Source organism: Danio aesculapii, chromosome 7 (assembly GCF_903798145.1).
Source record: "Danio aesculapii chromosome 7, fDanAes4.1, whole genome shotgun sequence".
Lineage (NCBI taxonomy): Eukaryota > Metazoa > Chordata > Actinopteri > Cypriniformes > Danionidae > Danio > Danio aesculapii.
The window spans coordinates 389,208-411,707 of record NC_079441.1 but is presented as its reverse complement, the minus strand read 5'-3'; the positions used below and the strand labels follow the sequence as shown (position 1 = coordinate 411,707).

General features: G+C 38.7%; 1 protein-coding gene and 1 long non-coding RNA gene across 10 annotated transcripts in view; one reads left to right on the top strand and one right to left on the bottom strand.

The window, feature by feature from the left end:
* Positions 1 to 22,500, bottom strand: part of nrxn2b (neurexin 2b) — a 550,373-nt gene that overhangs the window by 285,894 nt on the left and 241,979 nt on the right. The gene's annotated exons all lie outside the window — the stretch shown is intronic.
* Positions 7,242 to 12,376, top strand: LOC130231509 (uncharacterized). Its single transcript, XR_008838050.1, has 4 exons — positions 7,242 to 7,365; positions 7,883 to 7,967; positions 11,715 to 11,850; positions 12,101 to 12,376. It is a non-coding gene; the product is annotated as an uncharacterized LOC130231509 (long non-coding RNA).

Sequence of the window (22,500 nt, the reverse complement as noted above, 5' to 3'; positions counted from 1 at the left end):
CAACGATAGAATCACCACCACAGATTTATTACTGTAGTTGTGTTACCATAGCAACTGTAGAATCACCACAGCAGATTAATTACTGTAGTTGTGTTACCATAGCAACGATAGAATCACCACCACAGATTTATTACTGTAGTCGTGTTACCATAGCAACTGTAGAATCACCACAGCAGATTAATTACTGTAGTTGTGTTACCATAGCAACGATAGAATCACCACCACAGATTTATTACTGTAGCTGTGTTACAATAGCAACGATAGAATCACCACCATAGATGAATTACTGCAGTTGTGTTACCATAGCAATGATAGAATCACCACTACAGATTATTACTGTAATTGTGTTACCATAGCAACTGTAAAATCACCACCACAGATTAATTACTGTATATGTGTTACAATAGAAAGGATAGAATCACCACCACAGATTAATTACTGTAGTTGTGTTACCATAGCAACGATAGAATCACTACTTCAGATTAATTACTGTAGTTGTGTCACCATAGCAACGATAGAATCACCACTTCAGATTAATTACTGTAGTTGTGTCACCATAGCAACAATAGAATCACCACTTCAGATTAATTACTGTAGTTGTGTCACCATAGCAACAATAGAATCACCACTTCAGATTTATTACTGTAGTTGTGTCACCATAGCAACAATAGAATCACCACCACAGATTAATTATTGTAGTTGTGTTACCATAGCAACGATAGAATCACCACCACAGATTAATTACTGTAGTTGTGTCACCATAGCAACGATAGAATCACCACTTCAGATTAATTACTGTAGTTGTGTCACCATAGCAACGATAGAATCACCACTTCAGATTAATTACTGTAGTTGTGTTACCATAGAAACGATAGAATTACCACAACAGATTAATTACAGTAGTTGTGGTGTTACCATAGCAACTGTAGAATCATCACCACAGATTATTTCCAGTTCTGTACTATTGTTGGTTTAAGAACACTACAGTGTTTACTATAATCTCCTATTTAAGCTCTGCCCTTAAAAGACAGATCACTCAAAAACTCTTCATCTGTGTGTTAAATCTGCATTCATATTTACCATGTTTATTGTGCTAGTGCACATCGTTACTCTTTTATTTGCTTCTGTGTTTAGAGTGGCTTCTTCTCTGATGATGTCAGAGATAATATTCTTAGCCACACCCCTCTTACTGTTAGTTGGCTATGAGAGAACAATGCATAAAAAAGGAAGCCCATGCTCAATTTTTAGCTTCATTTAGAAGCACATCACCATACTGAAATAAAGCATCTTCCAGCTCACGCTTCAGCTTTCTTCAAAATATCTTCTTTTGTTTTCAACAGAATAAAGAAACCTGGAGTAAACAGTAATCTCCCCATGCAGGAGTTTGGAGGAGGACTGACACCTTAATACTATAATAATTCAGTCCTAATACACAGTGGAGATATTATTGATAATCCCTGCATTATTTCCAGAAATAATGCAATCTTCACTGTTCAGAATGTGAAGGAGTTTGAGCAGTGTTTCTCCTAAACGTGTGTTTCTCCAGCCGGTAACTCGCCCTGTCCGCTGGGTTACACTGCTGTGGCTGTGGGTTGTGCTGGTTCAGCACTCAGAGCTCTGCTGGCTTCAGTTTCTGGAGTGTCCACGTGGATGGATCATCTTCCATTACCCTGAGCCTCCGCCATTTTCAGCTCCCCAAACAATTAGAGCCGGACGGACAGATCTGGCCTTCGATTTCCAATACTGCAGCGCCGGCCCGCTGTGGAGAACTGTGCTCGGGTTTCCAGAGGAGGAGGATACACTCACTGAACATCCAGAACACATCAAGACTACTGAGAAACACCACACACTCAGCTCTATCTGCTGACCACTACAGTCCTGCTGCAGCTACATGTCAAACACACACACACAAACACACACAAACACACACACACACACACACACACACACACACACACACACACACACACACACACACACACACACACACACACGCACACACACACACACAGGGGGCACAGGGGGCACTATATCACAACAGAACAACTGAAATACCTCCTGAGTTTGCTTCGTGAGCAACAGTACGAGAAACTTTTGAAATATGCTTGTTTTTGTCCTGGTGTGTGTATCAGCTGAAGGATATTAGTCCTAAAAGGGGAAACTCACAATAATGTGGATCTCACATAGAGTAGTGTTGGGGACCCCTGATTTAGGCCATTTATTTATTCAATGATATCATTAATGCATTTCTATTACTGACAATGACCACTGCCCAAAACGACAATCAGGGTTACTACACCAAGAGAAAACATTTGTTTTGTCTAAAAAAGAAGAGAAGTAGCATATGTTGGTTATTTTGAGCAAATCCACACGTGTTCACTTTATAAGAGATGACATCATATATCTGACTGAGACACACACAGAGCCGGAGAGAGAGATCCTGTGCTCTAAATCCAGCTAATCTCTACTTCACCCACCCATAACGGCAAAACAAGAAATCCTCGAGAGGGCTTGACTCAGCATGAGTGTGTGTGTGTGTGTGTGTGTGTTTACATTCACATTACCCAGGACCGATGTCACGTATAGCCCAGAGGACATGAGTTATGTGCGTGTCTGCCATCAGTACAGCGGGAACGCTTCTGGATGAACATCAGTGCAGATGCTCAGCCCACGACTGAAGGTCACAGTTTGTCAGATAAACGCAGCATCAAAACCTCTTTATATGTGGAATTGCTCAAACGTTCATCACAACGATCACATTAGCAGGTTTGAGAGCTGTCGGAGAGATGCTGCGCCTCCCTCTCGTGTGTGTGTGTGTGTGTAGGCCTGCGGCGTGTTTCCCATGAACACGTTACACAACCCTCATCCACAGCCCAGAATAGAGCAGCCCCAGAACCGCACGCCGTGATGCCGGACTCCTGCTTCCGTCTTAATGATCCACCACTGATGAACTGCACAGATACACCGCTAGCAGAAACATCATCGCAAACAATGACCCCTAACCCCCTAACCTTAACCCAACAGCTAACCATCACTATCAATGATCCCTAACCCCTAACCTTAACCCAACTGCAAACCATCACTATCAATGATCCCTAACCCCTAACCCTATTGCAAACCATCACTATCAATGATCCCTAACCCCTAACCCTATTGCAAACCATCACTATCAATGATCCCTAACCCATAACCCTATTGCAAACCATCACTATCAATGACCCCTAACCCCCCACCTTAACCCAACTGCAAACAATCACTATCAATGATCCCTAACCCCTAACCCTATTGCAAACCACCACTATCAATGATCCCTAACCACTAACCCTAACACAAACCATCACTATCAATGATGCCTAACGACTAACCCTAACCACTAACCCTAACCCTACTGCAAACCATCACTATCAATGACCCCTAACCCCCCACCTTAACCCAACTGCAAACAATCACTATCAATGATCCCTAACCCCTAACCCTATTGCAAACCATCACTATCAATGATCCCTAACCACTAACCCTAACACAAACCATCACTATCAATGATCCCTAACCACTAACCCTACCACAAACCATCACTATCAATGATCCCTAACCACTAACCCTAACCCTACCACAAACCATCATCATCAATGATCCCTAACCCCTAACCTTAACCCAACTGCAAAACATCACTATCAATGATCCCTAACCCCTAACCTTAACCCAACTGCAAACCATCACTATCAATGATCCCTAACCACTAACCCTAACCCTACCACAAACCATCATCATCAATGATGCCTAACGACTAACCCTAACCACCAACCTTAACCCTAACACAAACCATCACCATTAAAGTGTATTTATGCATTATTTTTGAGAGAGCACTCATTTTACAGCATTTATAAACAAGTGCTTAATCTTTGAACCATTGTGTAGTTTGTCTGAAATACTTGATTCTGATTCGTCAGTCACTTTATTTTTAGCTGTTTTGATGCTGTTTTTGACTGTTTGTCTCCATCTAGTTAGTGTATACTCCATCAGCTGAGTAATGTTCAGGTTAGTGTATACTTCATCAGCTGAGTAATGTTCAGGTTAGTGTATACTCCATCAGCTGAGTAATGCTCAGGTTAGTGTATACTCCATCAGCTGAGTAATGCTCAGGTTAGTGTATACTCCATCAGCTGAGTAATGATCAGGTTAGTGTATACTCCATCAGCTGAGTAATGCTCAGTTTAGTGTATACTCCATCAGCTGAGTAATGATCAGGTTAGTGTATACTCCATCAGCTGAGTAATGATCAGGTTAGTGTATACTCCATCAGCTGAGTAATGCTCAGGTTAGTGTATACTCCATCAGCTGAGTAATGCTCAGGTTAGTGTATACTTCATCAGCTGAGTAATGTTCAGGTTAGTGTATACTCCATCAGCTGAGTAATGTTCAGGTTAGTGTATACTCCATCAGCTGAGTAATGTTCAGGTTAGTGTATACTCCATCAGCTGAGTAATGTTCAGGTTAGTGTATACTCCATCAGCTGAGTAATGATCAGGTTAGTGTATACTCCATCAGCTGAGTAATGCTCAGGTTAGTGTATACTCCATCAGCTGAGTAATGATCAGGTTAGTGTATACTCCATCAGCTGAGTAATGTTCAGGTTAGTGTATACTCCATCAGCTGAGTAATGATCAGGTTAGTGTATACTCCATCAGCTGAGTAATGATCAGGTTAGTGTATACTCCATCAGCTGAGTAATGCTCAGGTTAGTGTATACTCCATCAGCTGAGTAATGTTCAGGTTAGTGTATACTCCATCAGCTGAGTAATGCTCAGGTTAGTGTATACTCCATCAGCTGAGTAATGTTCAGGTTAGTGTATACTCCATCAGCTGAGTAATGTTCAGGTTAGTGTATACTCCATCAGCTGAGTAATGCTCAGGTTAGTGTATACTCCATCAGCTAAGTAATGCTCAGGTTAGTGTATACTCCATCAGCTGAGTAATGTTCAGGTTAGTGTATACTCCATCAGCTGAGTAATGATCAGGTTAGTGTATACTCCATCAGCTGAGTAATGTTCAGGTTAGTGTATACTCCATCAGCTGAGTAATGCTCAGTTTAGTGTATACTCCATCAGCTGAGTAATGTTCAGGTTAGTGTATACTCCATCAGCTGAGTAATGATCAGGTTAGTGTATACTCCATCAGCTGAGTAATGCTCAGGTTAGTGTATACTCCATCAGCTGAGTAATGTTCAGGTTAGTGTATACTCCATCAGCTGAGTAATGCTCAGGTTAGTGTATACTCCATCAGCTGAGTAATGTTCAGGTTAGTGTATACTCCATCAGCTGAGTAATGTTCAGGTTAGTGTATACTCCATCAGCTGAGTAATGTTCAGGTTAGTGTATACTCCATCAGCTAAGTAATGCTCAGGTTAGTGTATACTCCATCAGCTGAGTAACGCTCAGGTTAGTGTATACTCCATCAGCTGAGTAATGTTCAGGTTAGTGTATACTCCATCAGCTGAGTAATGATCAGGTTAGTGTATACTCCATCAGCTGAGTAATGATCAGGTTAGTGTATACTCCATCAGCTGAGTAATGTTCAGGTTAGTGTATACTCCATCAGCTGAGTAATGCGCAGGTTAGTGTATACTTCATCAGCTGATCAGTGTTTAGTGTGTAGTTGTTGTGTTTAGTGTCCAGTATCTGTGTAATAATCAGAATAAAGCACATCCAGCAGGTTGTGTTCTCAGAATAACCCCTTCAGTCTCCTACAGCAGTGCTGCGCTTCACACCAGCTGCTGATCGACCTGTTAGTTCTGAGAGAACACCCTGCTGGATCTACTTTATCCCTAACCCACTATACCTTAGGATGTTGTGACTGACCAATCAGAATAAAGTATCGCAGGCAACCTAGGTCAGATAATAAAGGTCTGATAACATGTCTACCCAATGTAGGCAACAGTCTTATGATTCATCAGAACACACACACCGAGCAGCAGGAGGATCACGAGCGTACAGTGTATTTACATCTGTGCTGTCAAATATAAATGTGTGAATCCTGGAGCGTCTGCAGCACCTGAGTGACTGGAGCAGCATTACATCACTCTCACACTGACACACACACACACACACACACACACACACACACACACACACACACACACACACACACACACACACACACACACATTCTTGTATGACAGTGGTAGTGAGGACCGGGTAAATTAACCTATAAACTGAGGACCACCCTTTCTGACACAGCTACAAGTAGATGTTGACTGTATTTCAACACTAGGTGTCTCCAGGATTAGGGTTATCACCTCAGATTCTTTAAAAACACTAATAAAAGGAAAAAGTTTTTAACCTGCGGAGCGAGGACATTTTCTGTTGAGTTCATTCCTGATGGGGGCGCCATTGAGTTCATTCCAGGCGGAATTATATGAAGTATAATATTGAGACATTATATGGATTATATGGTGTTTGTTAATGTTAATGTGGACAGCTCTCAGTCATTATTGAACTAAACACCAGCACCAGAATAAATACTCAAATAATCTTTACAAACACATTCAATTTTATTGATTCACTAAGCATTTTTCTGATAAATCACCAAGAAGCTGCTGGAGAAATGCCAAAACAGGCCGCAATATAATGTGTTATGTCCGTCCACGTTCTCTCCCTGAGAGCGGTTTCTTCAGTAAGACACTTCATGCAGGCGGCTTTACCTGGAACTCTGCGTTGCGCAATGAAGCTACTCAGATGTTTACTGACCGCCCTTCTCTCCTTATCCCTCCACGGGCGTTTGGTTATCGTGGTGGTCTTCACAACTGACAAGACAAAATGGATGGTATAACCATAAAAACAGACCAAAGTGTAGCTTTCTTACATAGTTCTTGACTGTAAATGCAAATACATCCTTAAAAACCTTTTCCCCAAAGATGTTACCCTGTGTATCAGAGCTAATCAATCAGTAAATTAAAAGAGTAATGACATTAGGAATCAAATCTGCTTTGACCTATAGGAATAAATCATGATCCAAGAGTTCAGTATTGTACAGCACACTGAATCATGATACAAGGCCACCACTATCGGCCAAATATCAAATTCCTGGACTGTTCCCTGACCTAGACATGTACAGGTATTACATTAACTGCGTAAAGGAGGAGAGCACACTAATGCACACTATCCCCACGTGGAGAAGCATGGCGAAAGCACGACGGCTGACAATTTATCCAAAGATTGGAATTATTATTTTGGAAAAAGACGAGGGACTTCTGGTGGAAGATTCACTCTGTGTGACACGAGGACAAAAACTGGCAGAGAAACACAGGAACACGTCTAACGCGCTCAGTTTCACGACCACCATTCAGTGCAGTTCAGGGAGATAAAGGTAAGTTTACTGCTCATCTCCATCTTTAACATTAATTAAAATCCACCAGTTGAAGGACAGGATGTTAAACAGTTTAAAACTAGCTTGTGTCAGCGTAGTTTAATGTGTCACATATAATAACAAACCAAATATAATAATTTTGAAAAGATGCAGTGTGAAAGAATAATTTAGACTGTAAGCTGATGATGGACGCTGTCTGCCACACTGCTTATAAAAGTCCACCTGGTTAAATTAGCAGAGCGTCTGGCTTGTTCAGAAAACAGACAGTAAGTTAGTATGTGTCAGTAATGCTCATTTAAAGAAGATGTTATCTGTATATTTGCCTATTTTCAGAGTTCATTATTACTATTGCACTGCAAGAAAGCTGCAAATAAAGAGGGAATTTCAGCTCCGCATCATCATCGTTTCTCGCAGCAGGACTGTTGTAGAACAAAATAATTATATATTTCTGGAATGTATATACATTTGTAGCATATTTAATCAAAGGATTAATGTCTGGTCTGTTTGTGCCATGCAGCAGTGCTGGATCATCAGCCCACAGTCTCAGAGGATTCAGCCACAGTCTTCACCTGCATCCATTTATTTGTGCTCAGATGTTTGAGGTACTGTTTGTTATTTAAATAATTAAAGTTGTTTCTGTGAGGTAAACACTGATGTTGGTTAAGCTCTTTTAAAAACAGTTTTATTATGGATTTTGCTTTTCAATTTTCTATTAAACTGAATATCATGATAATAATGTATACTGTGATAAAACCTGTCAATTAATAGCATCCTGGAAATGAGATACCGGACATGCCTACACTGACTACAAACTGAATTTGCATGGCCTATGGATGGATTCACCTATGTGAAGAAATATTTTTGCAAAAAAAAAAAAAAGAAGATATTTATTACAATAACTGCTATAATAATCATTAATTCATCAATTCTCACAATTGCTAGTTGCAAAGATTGAAGAAATGTACCGTTTGCTTTCCCCTTGGCCACTCTCTTCCTCTTGATCTGAGGTGAGGGTTTGGTCATGCTCACTTCGTGAGTTTGATCTGCAGCAGACAAACATCAGCGGTCAGAGAAAGCTCAAATACTCTACTGAAGCACTGATAATGACTAGGAGTCTTAAACAACAAGCTGACTTCTTGCAAACTTTCTGTAGAATCACTAAACATTTTGACTCCAACATCTGAGGCCTTGTGTACACCTGATAACAAGATGCATTTTGATTGGTCAAAGTACTAGTATATAACACCACGTACAGGTGTGAACACAGTATAAAATGTGTTATTTAAAAACGCATTTGGTCAGAACAAAAATCTAGAACACTGTGGTTTAAATGAAGACAAGTGCAAAGTAAGAATTACTTTCTTTACCAGCACTGTATTATGTATATTATACAAACGTACATAATTATGCAAACAGAATTTTAAACTCGGGCTGTGCGATTTGGGGAGAATATCTCATTGCGTTTTTGTTTTTTTTTGGGCATATTGCGATTTCAATTTGATTTGCGGTTTAATTTTGTAGTCCAGCTTCAGCTCAATAATCTGTATCGTAGCTTCCTGAGTGTTAGGAAAAAAACGAAAATATATTAATGCTACTCAAATATATATTGACGCTACTCGAATATATTGACGCTACTCGGAATATATTGACGCTACTCGGAATATATTGACGCTACTCAACATATACTGACGCTACTCGAATATATTGACGCTACTCAGAATATATTGACGCTACTCAGAATATATTGACGCTACTCAGAATATATTGACGCTACTCAGAATATATTGACGCTACTCAGAATATATTGACGCTACTCAGAATATATTGACGCTACTCAACATATATTGACATATATTGACGCTACTCAACATATATTGACATATATATTGACGCTACTCAGAATATATTGACGCTACTCAACATATATTGACGCTACTCAACATATATTGACGCTACTCAACATATATTGACATATATTGACGCTACTCAGAATATATTGACGCTACTCAACATATATTGACATATATTGATGCTACTCAGAATATACTGACGCTACTCAGAATATACTGACGCTACTCAACATATATTGACGCTACTCGACATATATTGACGCTACTCGACATATACTGACGCTACTCAACATATATTGACGCTACTCAGAATATACTGACGCTACTCAACATATACTGACGCTACTCAGAATATACTGACGCTACTCAACATATATTGACGCTACTCAGAATATTTTGACACTACTCGACATATTTTGACGCTACTCAGAATATTTTGACGCTACTCGACATATATTGACGCTACTCAACATATATTGACGCTACTCAACATATTTTGACGCTACTCAGAATATTTTGACGCTACTCAGAATATTTTGACGCTACTCGACATATATTGACGCTACTCGACATATATTGACGCTACTTAACATATATTGATGCTATTCAGAATATACTGACGCTACTCAACATATATTGACGCTACTCAACATATATTGACGCTACTCAACATATATTGACGCTACTCAACATATTTTGACGCTACTCAACATATTTTGACGCTACTCAGAATATATTGACGCTACTCGACATATATTGACGCTACTCGACATATATTGACGCTACTCGACATATATTGACGCTACTCGACATATATTGACATATATTGACGCTACTCAGAATATATTGACGCTACTCAACATATATTGACATATATTGACACTACTCAGAATATATTGACGCTACTCAACATATATTGACACTACTCAGAATATATTGACGCTACTCAACATATATTGACATATATTGATGCTACTCAGAATATACTGACGCTACTCAACATATATTGACATATATTGACGCTACTCAGAATATACTGACGCTACTCAACATATATTGACGCTACTCAGAATATTTTGACACTACTCGACATATATTGATGCTACTCGACATATATTGACGCTACTCGACATATATTGATGCTACTCAGAATATATTGACGCTACTCAACATATATTGACATATATTGACGCTACTCAGAATATACTGACGCTACTCAACATATATTGACATATATTGACGCTACTCAGAATATACTGACGCTACTCAACATATATTGACATATATTGATGCTACTCAGAATATACTGACGCTACTCAGAATATACTGACGCTACTCAACATATACTGACGCTACTCAACATATACTGACGCTACTCAACATATACTGACGCTACTCAACATATACTGACGCTACTCAACATATACTGACGCTACTCAACATATATTGACGCTACTCAGAATATTTTGACGCTACTCAACATATACTGACGCTACTCAACATATACTGACGCTACTCAGAATATTTTGACGCTACTCAGAATATTTTGACACTACTCGACATATTTACGCTACTCGAAATATATTGATGCTACTCAAATATCACGATATTCAACGTACAGCTGTGGTACTACAAAATGGCTAAAATATGTGCGAGACGGAAGAGTATATCTCCTGTCCAGCATTTGGATGAGGTTTTTAAATCCCTCTTTGGTCACTGCATTAAAAGGCACCGTGTCTTTAGCGAGGTATGCGTTATGGCGTTAGTTATCTCCTGGGTAGGGTTGCAGCAGCTGTTCGTAAGTTAAAGTTTTCTTAAACTGAAAGGTAATGTCCACACTAATGTCCTTAGTAACTAATAGCAAGTTTGTAACTAAATTTGTTCTTACTTCGGTTGCAGCACATGATCTTAAAGCAAACCGTAGTTTTGTATCTATATATAACTGTCCTATGAAAATGAAATGATAAGTTAATGTCATCTCTTCTCTGACGTTATACATGAGGCGAGGCTGTTGTAAATATTTAGTTGGAACGTACTGTTAGTTCAGTTGTAGTATTTCCTCGTACTTGGCAACAATTCTGCGACAGCTCTTACACATTACCCGTTTTGTTCAGTGTCCTATTTTTCTTTGATATTAATTCGTCTATTAATGCTTCTGAAGTGGCAGATGCCATCATCCCACTCGTCCACGCTTTCTTGTTTGTTTGGTTGTGTGTGTGTGTGTCTTCCGCATAGTCTGGTTGGGCAGCACGAAAGTGTACTCACTCAATTGGCTAGTAAGACTGTCGTGCACAGACGGCAGTCACGCATTTGCTCTGGGTGGGGGAAATTAAATATGAATTCGATAATCGCAGCCTTATGCGATTTAGCAAATCGCAACGTTTCAAATTGCGATTCAATTTCGATTAATCGCACAGCCCTATTTTAAACTGTATAAAGATTAACATTAGTATCAAAATCTTTAACCTATATTTTATTTTACCCATGCTTCTGTCCTAGAATTGCCTTAACACTCACTTGTACTCGATGTACGAAATCTGCTGGAATTCTTCTCCAGTTTCTAGAACAATACGGACCCCTGCTATTCAGGCAGCCATCTTTGAGTAGCGTTTGAGAAAGCCAATAGAAAGCAACGGTAAGCAAGAAGAGTTTGCTATTATTAGTAATTATTATAGAACTTTGCTATTATTAACATGACTGACTATAACATTGAAAACTTCCCTAAGCTTATTTGCCACATTTGTTTTGTAATATGTAATTCTCTTCTTTATCAAAACACTTGCTCTGCTCTCATGGAGTGAAATTTTTTTATGCAGGAAAGTAAAAAGAACAATAATAATATTGTTTGATATCTTTGTTGTTTGTAATAAATATCTGTCTTACAGATGATGACGACATCATAAGATTTCTTAAGCTTACTGCTTTGGACCCACACCTTCAGCACAAATTTGAAGCGGCAACAGGGTCTGGATCTCCTTATCATGCCTAAAAAAAGCTAATCGTGCCTAATTAAGAGAAACACTGGCTCACCTTCAACCTCTGAAGCCTGGTCGTCACTGCAGTGGTCTGATGATATCTGAGGGGAGAAGTCATACACCGCTCTCCTCTTCCTCTTGATCTGAGGTGAGGGCTGTTTGGGCGGACTCACTCCATCAGTGCAACAGACCAACATCAGCACCTGTAAGGGATCCTCAAGTAGAGAGAGACTTTACTGTCATGAACACTGCTTCAGGGAGATGTTGTGACAGTAAACATGTTTAGTAATGTTTCATCTATTATTTTTCATTAATGGAAACAGAAATAGTTAAATTAGTTTAGAGGCTTTTCATCTTTAAACGCACTGCCCATGATGAATGTGAGAATAATTAGGTGTGTGTGTGCACTGCTGAAGTGAAAGCATCTCTGTAAAATCTTGAGTTGTACTGTTGATTAAATTCATGTTGTCAGAGTCATTACTGCTTGCTGAGTGAAAAAGAAACTGTGTGCCCATCTCAGATCTACCACAATACAAACATCAGCACAAACCATTAACTAAGATGAGTGTGTCAAATTCAGATCATACCTTCATCTGACTCTCCTTTTCTCTCTGCTCTTCCTCCTCCTCTTTGTCTCTGTGAGGCCGAGGTGGATGGAGGACTTTCACCTGTAAAAGATTTCTTTAAATTGGAGTTTCTTAAAAAGATGATTTTGAAACCAAAATTTGAGACCATGAGTCTGAAACCAAGCAAATCTTTGAGATGGCTGAACTCAGTCAATACTAAAGAGATCAAGGTTATACATTCACAGATTATTCTGTACATTGTGTAGAACGATTATTACAATTAGACTGGAATGATTGATTAAACCAGAAACAGTGAATCACAGAAAAATGACTTTAGGCATCTTTTCACAGAGTGTCATGAATAAATACAGACATAAAATATCAAAATAAATAATTCTCACAATAAATAAGTGTCATTACGCAACATCTATTTCTTCATTTTTGTAATTTATGCATTTCTACATTTATGTATGCATTTCTGTGCCCATATGTAAATGAGCTGGGCGGTCCCATAACCGCTCTCTGCACAGGATTGGTTAAACAGGATGATTATGACTGTACTACTGTAGATACTCTTTTGATCATTTTTGTAGTACCACTGCTAATAACTAGCATTTACTAGCAAAGAAAACAGTGTAATTGTTTAAACTACCTTCTGTTTGACTTGGATAGTGTAATAGATGATTTAGGTCAGTCAGTGATGATATGGATGTGCATGTGCTCAGAAAGTGAAACGAACATGGGGCATCCACCGTACTACTGGGGCATGGGCAGGTGTAAGATTCTGACGGTGTGATAACCTTGGATGAAAATATCACCGTATTGTGATTATTGCTCTAAAATATGTTCAGTTTAAACATCTGGGTAAAAAACAACTACTGTTCCCCCTCTGAACACGGTATATTTTATTTTAACATTTAAAATATTTTGACACAGTAAACATGTCAGGCTGAATAATTAAAATAACTTGTTGACTTCTGCTGTCTTCGTTAGTTTCAGAAACACAGATTTATTTAGTTTGAAAAGGCATCTGTGGATATCTTTCTCTTCTTTGGATATAGAGTAAAGCCACTGGATGTTGGTTTATAAGGGATTTGTTTTTCAGATGTTTCCTGAATTGTGGGCTGACCAGTAGCTTTTGATGTGGAGGCTCCTGTTCTCATATAACTCAATATACTCAATAAAATAGTGGAAAAAACACTTAAAATAATAAAATAAACTTACAGATACCTGAGGAACGGTATAACAGAACATTCTAACGGTTTTAAAACCCTGACATTTCAAAACTGCGGTATACCTTGAAAGCGGTTATCGTCCCATGCCTACTCACTACTGGGGCATGTGATCCAGGCGGAGGTGTGCCTCGCTCGGAGTGTTATCTATTTCCTTTGCTAGTAAATGCTAATTATTAGCAGTGGTACTAAAAAAATACTATATTTATCAGAAGAGTGTCAACGGCACTACATAATGATCCCGTTTAACCAATCCTGCGCTGACCTCATTTACATAAGGACACAGCCATACATAAATAAATAAATAAATCTGCATATTGACAGTTTTATTTATTTTAGTATTACATAATTTTAATATTATAAACTTTATTTAATTTTATATTATCTTCAGCATGTAATTATTTATTTATGCATTTATTTACATATTTTGTACATGAATTCATTTCAGCATTTAAATATTTATTCATTTATATATTAAATAAAGGAGTTTTATTACACTGGTTCTGATAATGAACTGTTCCCTCATTCTTATTACTTTAGATATTCAAGTTTATTTGTATCATGTTATCACTTTTTATCATTTATTTTAAAAATGGCCTCTTCCAATTAATTACTTGATTATTAAATGAATCCTATTATATTACTTTAATTAGTAAAGAATACTGGAAACTTACACTGATTGTGTAAAGGTACATACCTTTGCTGACTTCTCTTCTCCCACTGCCTGTTCACCAAAGAGAAGATTAAAAAAGTATTACATAAAGAATATAAAGTGTGTATATATATATATATATATATATATATATATATATATATATATATATATATATATATATATATATATATAAGCTGCTTTGAAACAATCCACATTTTAAAAGCGCTATACAAATAAAGATGAATTGAATTATATATATATATATATATATATATATATATATATATATATATATATATATATATATATATATATATATATACATACTACTGAAGTATTACATATATATTACAGCATTTTATAACATTTCAGCATTAGTAATCTACATGAAAAAGCTCATGAGTTTAAAGATAAAGCAGTGTAATATGGCATATGCAGGTGTATAGTGATATTCTCCCCCTCCCTGAACTACACACACTGCTCTGGAGTTCTAGAGGCGACCCAGCAGCCCTCCCCCTCTCCCCCCTCTGAACTTACTAATGTCAGGCCCAAAACACAGGCCAAGCACCCAAATTAGACACACCAAACACTAATATATATATATATATATATATATATATATATATATATATATATATATATATATATATATATATATATATATATATATATAAACCTTTACTTGATGTTAATTTAGCAATAAACATATTGGCCTACTGCTACATTAAACTAACATTAAAATTACCACAAGAAATACCCATTCAAAATGAAATATGAATATAAAATATGTTATAGAGTCATACTGATCAAGTCTTGACTGAATTCTAAGCCAATATTACGTAAACGTGGTGCCAGATGAGTTAATGAGAGGCCGAGCCATTAAAAACATCAGATTTTACCTACACAACCGCTGAACCGGCGCGAAAACCCTGAGTTATAAACAATTAACATGAGAGAAATTAATTTAAAAAGTCTTACCTTTAATGCAGACGCTTCACATTTGTTGTGGTGTGCCCGCAGTCGCTCCATTCTTCTCCTCAATCGTTCCAGATCCATTTTGTGAACTAATGACCTCAGCCTCTGAGCTGCAGGTACGGTGGGGGAGGGGTGGGCGTGGCCTTCAATTAAGCGTGCAGTGGGGGATGGGCAGCGCAGCGCACACACTTACAGCCTAATTGAAGAGCTTGCTTCATGATACTCTCCAGTGTTTAAAGCATTATTTGTTAATTGAATCTAATATTAACCATCTCTACACCACCTCTGCGAGCCCATGGAGAAATGAACGAGGAAAGTTATGAAAACTGTCTATACAATAAGAAAAAAGTCTGGAGTGTTTGAAGCTAAACACTGTACCAGGCACCAGCATCATATTCTTCTGTACACTCAAGAACAATCATGAAGCACTGTATTAACTTTAACATTACAATGACTGATACTTCATCTGTGGAGCTGTACTTTTAGGAAAAGTAAATGCAGATGGAATCTCTTCATTTTCTCACTCAAGAACTGATCCAGTAACTGAACTAATGACCTCAGCCTCTGAGCTGCAGGTACTGTGGGGGAGGGGCGGGCGTGGCCTTCAATTAAGCGCGCAGTGGGGGATGGGCAGCGCACACACTTTCAGCCTAATTGAAGAGCTTGCTTCATGATACTCTCCAGTGTTTAAAGCATTACTTGTTAATTGAATCTAATGTTAACCGTACAACTACTGTTTAACTTAAATTAACACTGTAATGCATCAGTTACAACAAGAGAAAGCTTTTTAAAATTATTATTGTTATAATAATAATAATAATAGTAATAATAATTATCATTATTAGTTAACTTTAATGCCAAAACACTGTAAGACAATTACTATAGTATATTAAAATGTAGGTATTTAGCAGACACTTTTATCTAGGTGACTTTCAAATAAGTACAAAGAAACAACTTACAAAAATAAACTCACAAAAAGGGATCTGTCAGGCCTTAGCATTACAAAACAGTACAGAGCTAGGTTTTTATATAAAGGTACAGCACTACTTATAAAGATATATTAGTTACTTATATGCTCATATAGGGGGTTATGGGTTACACGTATAATTAAATGTATTTTTTATAACTTCAAGATCTAAATATTAATGTGTTGCCTGATACATAGTTCATTTAAGCTTCCAACTTTATATTACGCATCATTTTATATCTGGTGGGGGCCCAAAATTGTCCTGTGCCTCTGTGTCACAAAAAAGACGAATCATTAGGGATGTGGGAGACTAAAAGATGGAGAGGCAGATTCACTGTACGGAGCGTCCTGACCACTGTTTTCACTCTGCAGTCTGAAAGACTTTATCAAAACTTCATGTCTGAAATAGACACTATTACACAACTTATTACACTAAATGATGAATGACATTGTTTGAGACACTTATTAAACTATATTATTGATCACACGTCACTGACACCATTACATGATGGTTTAACAGAGCTGGACAGACACCCCCATTCTCTACAGAGCTGCAGTATTGCAGTATTACTGCAGTATTGAACTGCAGTATTAAAAACTGATACCTGATATTTTCATTTACATTTGAATTGGATCAGCTTATTGCTTAAAGCAATCTGTACTGTAAAAAGCACCATGAAAATAACGGTGATTTACCTTAACATTATAAAAACACTAATATGACAAACATGATCTTTGTAGGCTGTAAATATGTTGAAGACTGCATTCACAACCATGCAACTAAGTTACTGAACGTAAAGTAACTTGAAGTAATACATGCAGTAATAGCATCCTTCACATAGACTTTTGACCAACAATAGAATATTCATGCATTCATTCATTTTCTTTTTGGCTTAGTCTCTTTATTTATCAGGGGTCGCCACAATGGAATGAACCGCCAACTATTCCAGCATATGTTTTACACAGTGGATGCCCTTCCAGCTGCAACCCAGTACTGGGAAACACCCAAACACTCTCACATTCACACACTCATACACTACGGCCAATTTAGTTGATCAATTCCCCTATAGCGCATGTGTTTGGACTGTGGGGGAAACCGGAGCACCCGGAGGAAACCCACACCAACACCGGGAGAACATGCAAACTCCACACAGACATGACCACAGACCCAGCCGGGGCTCGAACCAGCGATCGAGTGCTGTCAGGCAACGGTGCTAACTACTGAGACACCGTGACGCCCCCAACAATAGAATAGCAAATCTTTTTTTTTTTCTTTTTTTGCATTTAACACATTTTACATGACAAGGTTTCTGTTTTAATAAAGTAAAAATGTAAAATAATTTTTAAAAGAAAGAAAAAAATCCACTATTTCCTGTTTGCTTTAACTCTACTGAGGAGCCATGTGCAGCACTGCAGGAGTACGCTGCAACGCTCTCTCTCTCAGCTGTAGTGTTAGTGTTGAGGGATTGATAATCACTGGCTAATGTCTATAAGTACATGACTGACTGGTCTGGCCTGCAACAAGACATAGCAAACATTTCTTTGAGTGTCCTCCACAACCTATTTGTAACCTATTTATTTTTATTACAATAGCAAGGGCATCAAGTATGAAAATATAGTCCCTGATGAAGACCTCCAGCCCTGCACAACTGACGGCTGTGTGTGCAGTCAGCAGAGGCTCGGGCTGCAGAGCTATGCCAGATATACAGTACAGACCAAAAGTTTGGACACAAAGAGTTTTCTTTAGCTTCATGACTATGAACATTGTAGATTGACACTGAAGGCATCAAAACTATGAATGAACACATGTGGAGTTACAGACAGAACAAACAAGTGTGAAACAACTGAACATGTGTCATATTCTAGGTTCTTCACAGTAGCACCTTTAGCTTTGATTACTGCTTTACACACTCTTGGCGTTCTCTTGATGAGCTTCAAGAGGTCGTCACCTGAAATGGTCTTCCAACAGTCTTGAAGGAGTTCCCAGAGATGCTTAGCACTTGTTGACCCTTTTGCCTTCACTCTGCGGTCCAGTTCACCCCAAACCATCTCGATTGGGTTCAGGTCCGGTGACTGTGGAGGCGCAGCACCCCATCACTCTCCTTCTTGGTCAAATAGCCCTTACACAGCCTGGAGGTGTGTTTGGGGTCATTGTCCTGTTGAAAAATAAATGATGGTCCAACTAAACACAAACCGGATGGAATAGCATGCCGCTGCAAGATGCTGTGGTAGCCATGCTGGTTCAGTATGCCTTCAATTTTGAATAAATCCCCAACAGAGTCACCAGCAAAGCACCCCCACACCATCACACCTCCTCCTTCCTGCTTCACAGTGGGAACCAGCCATGTAGAGTCCATCCGTTCACCTTTTCTGCGTCGCACAAAGACACAGTGGTTGGAACCAAAGATCTCAAATTTGGACTCAGACCAAAGCACAGATTTCCACTGGTCTAATGTCCATTCCTTGTGTTCTTTAGCCCAAACAAGTCTCTTCTGCTCGTTGCCTTTCCTTTGCAGTGGTTTCCTAGCAGATGTTTTACCATGAAGGCCTGATTCACACAGTCTCCTCTTAACAGTTGTTCTAGAGATGTGTCTGCTGCTAGAACTCTGTGTGGCATTGACCTGGTCTCTAATCTGAGCTGCTGTTAACCTGTGATTTCTGAGGCTGGTGACTCGGCTGAACTTATCCTCTGCACTTATCCTTTCCTGGGGTGGTCCGCATGTGAGCCAGTTTCTTTGTAGCGCTTGATGGTTTTTGTGACCGCACTTGGGGACACTTTCAAAGTTTTCCCCATTTTTGGGACTAACTGACCTTCATTTCTTAAAGTAATGATGGCCACTCGTTTTTCTTTACTTAGCTGCTTTTTTCTTGCCATAATACACAATCGAACAGTCTACTCAGTAGGACGATCAGCTGTGTGTCCACCTGACTTCTGCACAACACAACTGATGCTCCCAACCCCATTTATAAGGCAAGAAATCCCACTTATTAAACCTGACAGGGCACAGCTGTGAAGTGAAGACCATTTCAGGAGACTACCTCTTGAAGCTCATCAAGAGAACGCCAAGAGTTTGCAAAGCAGTAATCAAAGCAAAAGGTGACTACTTTGGAGAACCCAGAATATGACACATGTTCAGTTGTTTCACACTTGTTTGTTCTGTCTGTAACTCCACATGTGTTCATTCATAGTTTTGATGCCTTCAGTGTGAATCTACACTGTTCATAGTCATGAAAATAAAGAAAACTCTTTGAATGAGAAGGTGTGTCCAAACTTTAGCTCTGTACTGTATGTATCAGGCTTAAAGAAAAAGATAATCATAATGCAGAAACACATTCAATTAATGATGACTGTTGGACAAAAATTATTGTATAAAATTATGGACATTTTCAGAAAAAAAAAAAAACTTTTTCCCCAAAAGAGGACACGTCTGGAAAAAGAGGACTTCTGTTCACCCTACATAATCTCTGTTTGAATGGGAATAGCTTTAGATGGAGATGTGGGGTAAATTATTATTACCAGAGCTTTTCAGTGCTTTTTTCCATCTGGAGGTGCCATCTCTATATCATCACAGACAATGTCAGCACAGACTACGTTAACTTCTACCTACTGTAAAAGGACAGAGAAACAAAGGTCTCCAGTACTGCCAATGCTCTGGACACAGACCAGCAGTAAATGTGCAAATATTTGGCCAATTTCTGTTTCAAAGTAGTCTTCCACAGTTGTTTCTATGCAGACTCTTGAAGCAGTGGAACACATCTGTTAAACAAACTACAGGTGTTTTTACACATAAAATTCAGATCAATATGAAGGTTTGTTGAGAGGAATGACATTTAATTTAGCTTTAGGTGAGTGCTTATTATTGACAGAATCCAATCTTAATTAATTAAACATTTGATTAGACATGGGGGCGGTACGCTGGCGCAGTGGGTAGCACGATTGCCTCACAGCAAGTAGGTCGCTGGTTTGAGCCTCGGCTGGGTCAGTGGTCATTTCTGTGTGGAGTCTGCATGTTCTCCCCGTGTTGGTGTGGGTTTCCTCCGGGTGCTCCGGTTTCCCCCACAGTCCAAACACATGTGCTATAGGGGAATTGGGTAAGCTAAATTGTGGCTGCAGCTGGAAGGGCATCTGCTGTGTAAAACATATGCTGGATAAGTTGGTGGTTCATTCCGCTGTGGCGACCCCAGATTAATAAAGGGACTAAGGCAAAAAGAAAATGAATGAATGAATGGTTAGACATGTACCTATGTCAGGAAGCAGCAGGATTCACACAACAGGGAGGTAAAGGCAGAACACAATGTTAGCCTTTCATGTTCTATGTGAATTGTCCATTAATACTTGCTTAATAATACTTGGGTCACCAAAGACAAACACAATTTGAAGTTTAAGACTTTTAAGATCTTTCTACAAAACTGTACACAGTCTACAGATTATGTGTAAACGTAAGTGTGAGTAGATGTGTCAGGGTAATAGCAGAATCAGGGTGTTGTCAGCCCATGTCTGTATCCTGATGAGTGTGCTTTGCCAGCATTGTGCCTACAGGGGTTTAAGCTCGGGCAGATCTAAACATTCCCTATGTGAATAAACCAGCACATCAGCATCAACGTTTACATATCTGCTCAAAATATCATTCAGAAAATTACAAAAATAATATCTGGCAAGGAAGTCTATTCACCAGGTCATCTAATTATTTAGCATTGGGGCGTCAGCATGTATGAGCATGTTAGCATGTAGCATATTAAAACAAACTAAAGAAGAGCAAACAATTTTGTGGACAATATTGACATTTTTTTCTTAAAACATTGAAACATTTATTTTATTAAAATTTAATAAAAATATTTTAAAGGATTTTTATTTTCATATATTTGTACTTCGTTTTGAGATTTTAATATCACGACTCCCCTGTGTTTCATAAACAGATATCCTCACTATTGTAATATAGAAAACATCACGTGCTTGGACACAAAAGCAGTTTCTTATTCGTGAACAAACCGATTCTTTTCAATCATCTGCTGAATCGGTTATTTGATGAGAGATTGATGAGTGAATCAATGTGATGTTGTGGAGTCACCGACTCTAATAAAGTGGTCAGACCGAGTCATTGATTCTAGTGAATCGCTCAGACCGAGTCACCGACTCTAATGAAGCGGTCAGACCGAGTAATTGATTCCAGTAAAGAGCTAGGACCGATTCATTGACTATATTGAAGCGCTCAGACCGAGTCATTGACTCGAATGAAGCTCTCAGACCGAGTCACCGCGGCAGGGAGCCGGATCGGCCGGACTGCGCTCGCGACTGACGACCAACAACCTACTGTAAGTTATTAAGATTTGATTTTAGCATGTTGTAAATTAGTGTTGTTGTCTTTAGCTCATAACACTAGACTGTCAGTTGTTTGTGAGCTAAATGTACAGTAAAAGAGCGAGTCTTTAAGGCCGCTCTATGGGACTTCAGCGTGAGGGGCGGGGCTTGAGCCTGTGCGCGCGTTCACTGTATGCAGCCAAAAGCAAAACAATTTCAGATGCTAAAAGCTAATATTTTATATAGCGTTCATTAGTTTATTTAGACCTGTGTAACGTTTTTATGCTTTAGGTTTGTAATTGTCAGCTGTGTGGTTTATTTGTATGGTTTCAGTAGTGACATCGTGATGTGCGCATGCGCGGTAGTCATAACATAGGCGCGATGTGCATATTTAAAAGTTCATATTTTCATCACGTTTGTGACACAATCTCTGCGAGCGCATGGAGAAATGAACGAGGAAAGTTATAAAAACTGTCTATACAATAAGAAAAAAGTCTGGAGTGTTTGAAGCTAAACACTGTACCAGGCACCAGCATCATATTCTTCTGTACACTCAAGAACAATCATGAAGCACTGTATTAACTTTAACATTACAATGACTGATACTTCATCTGTG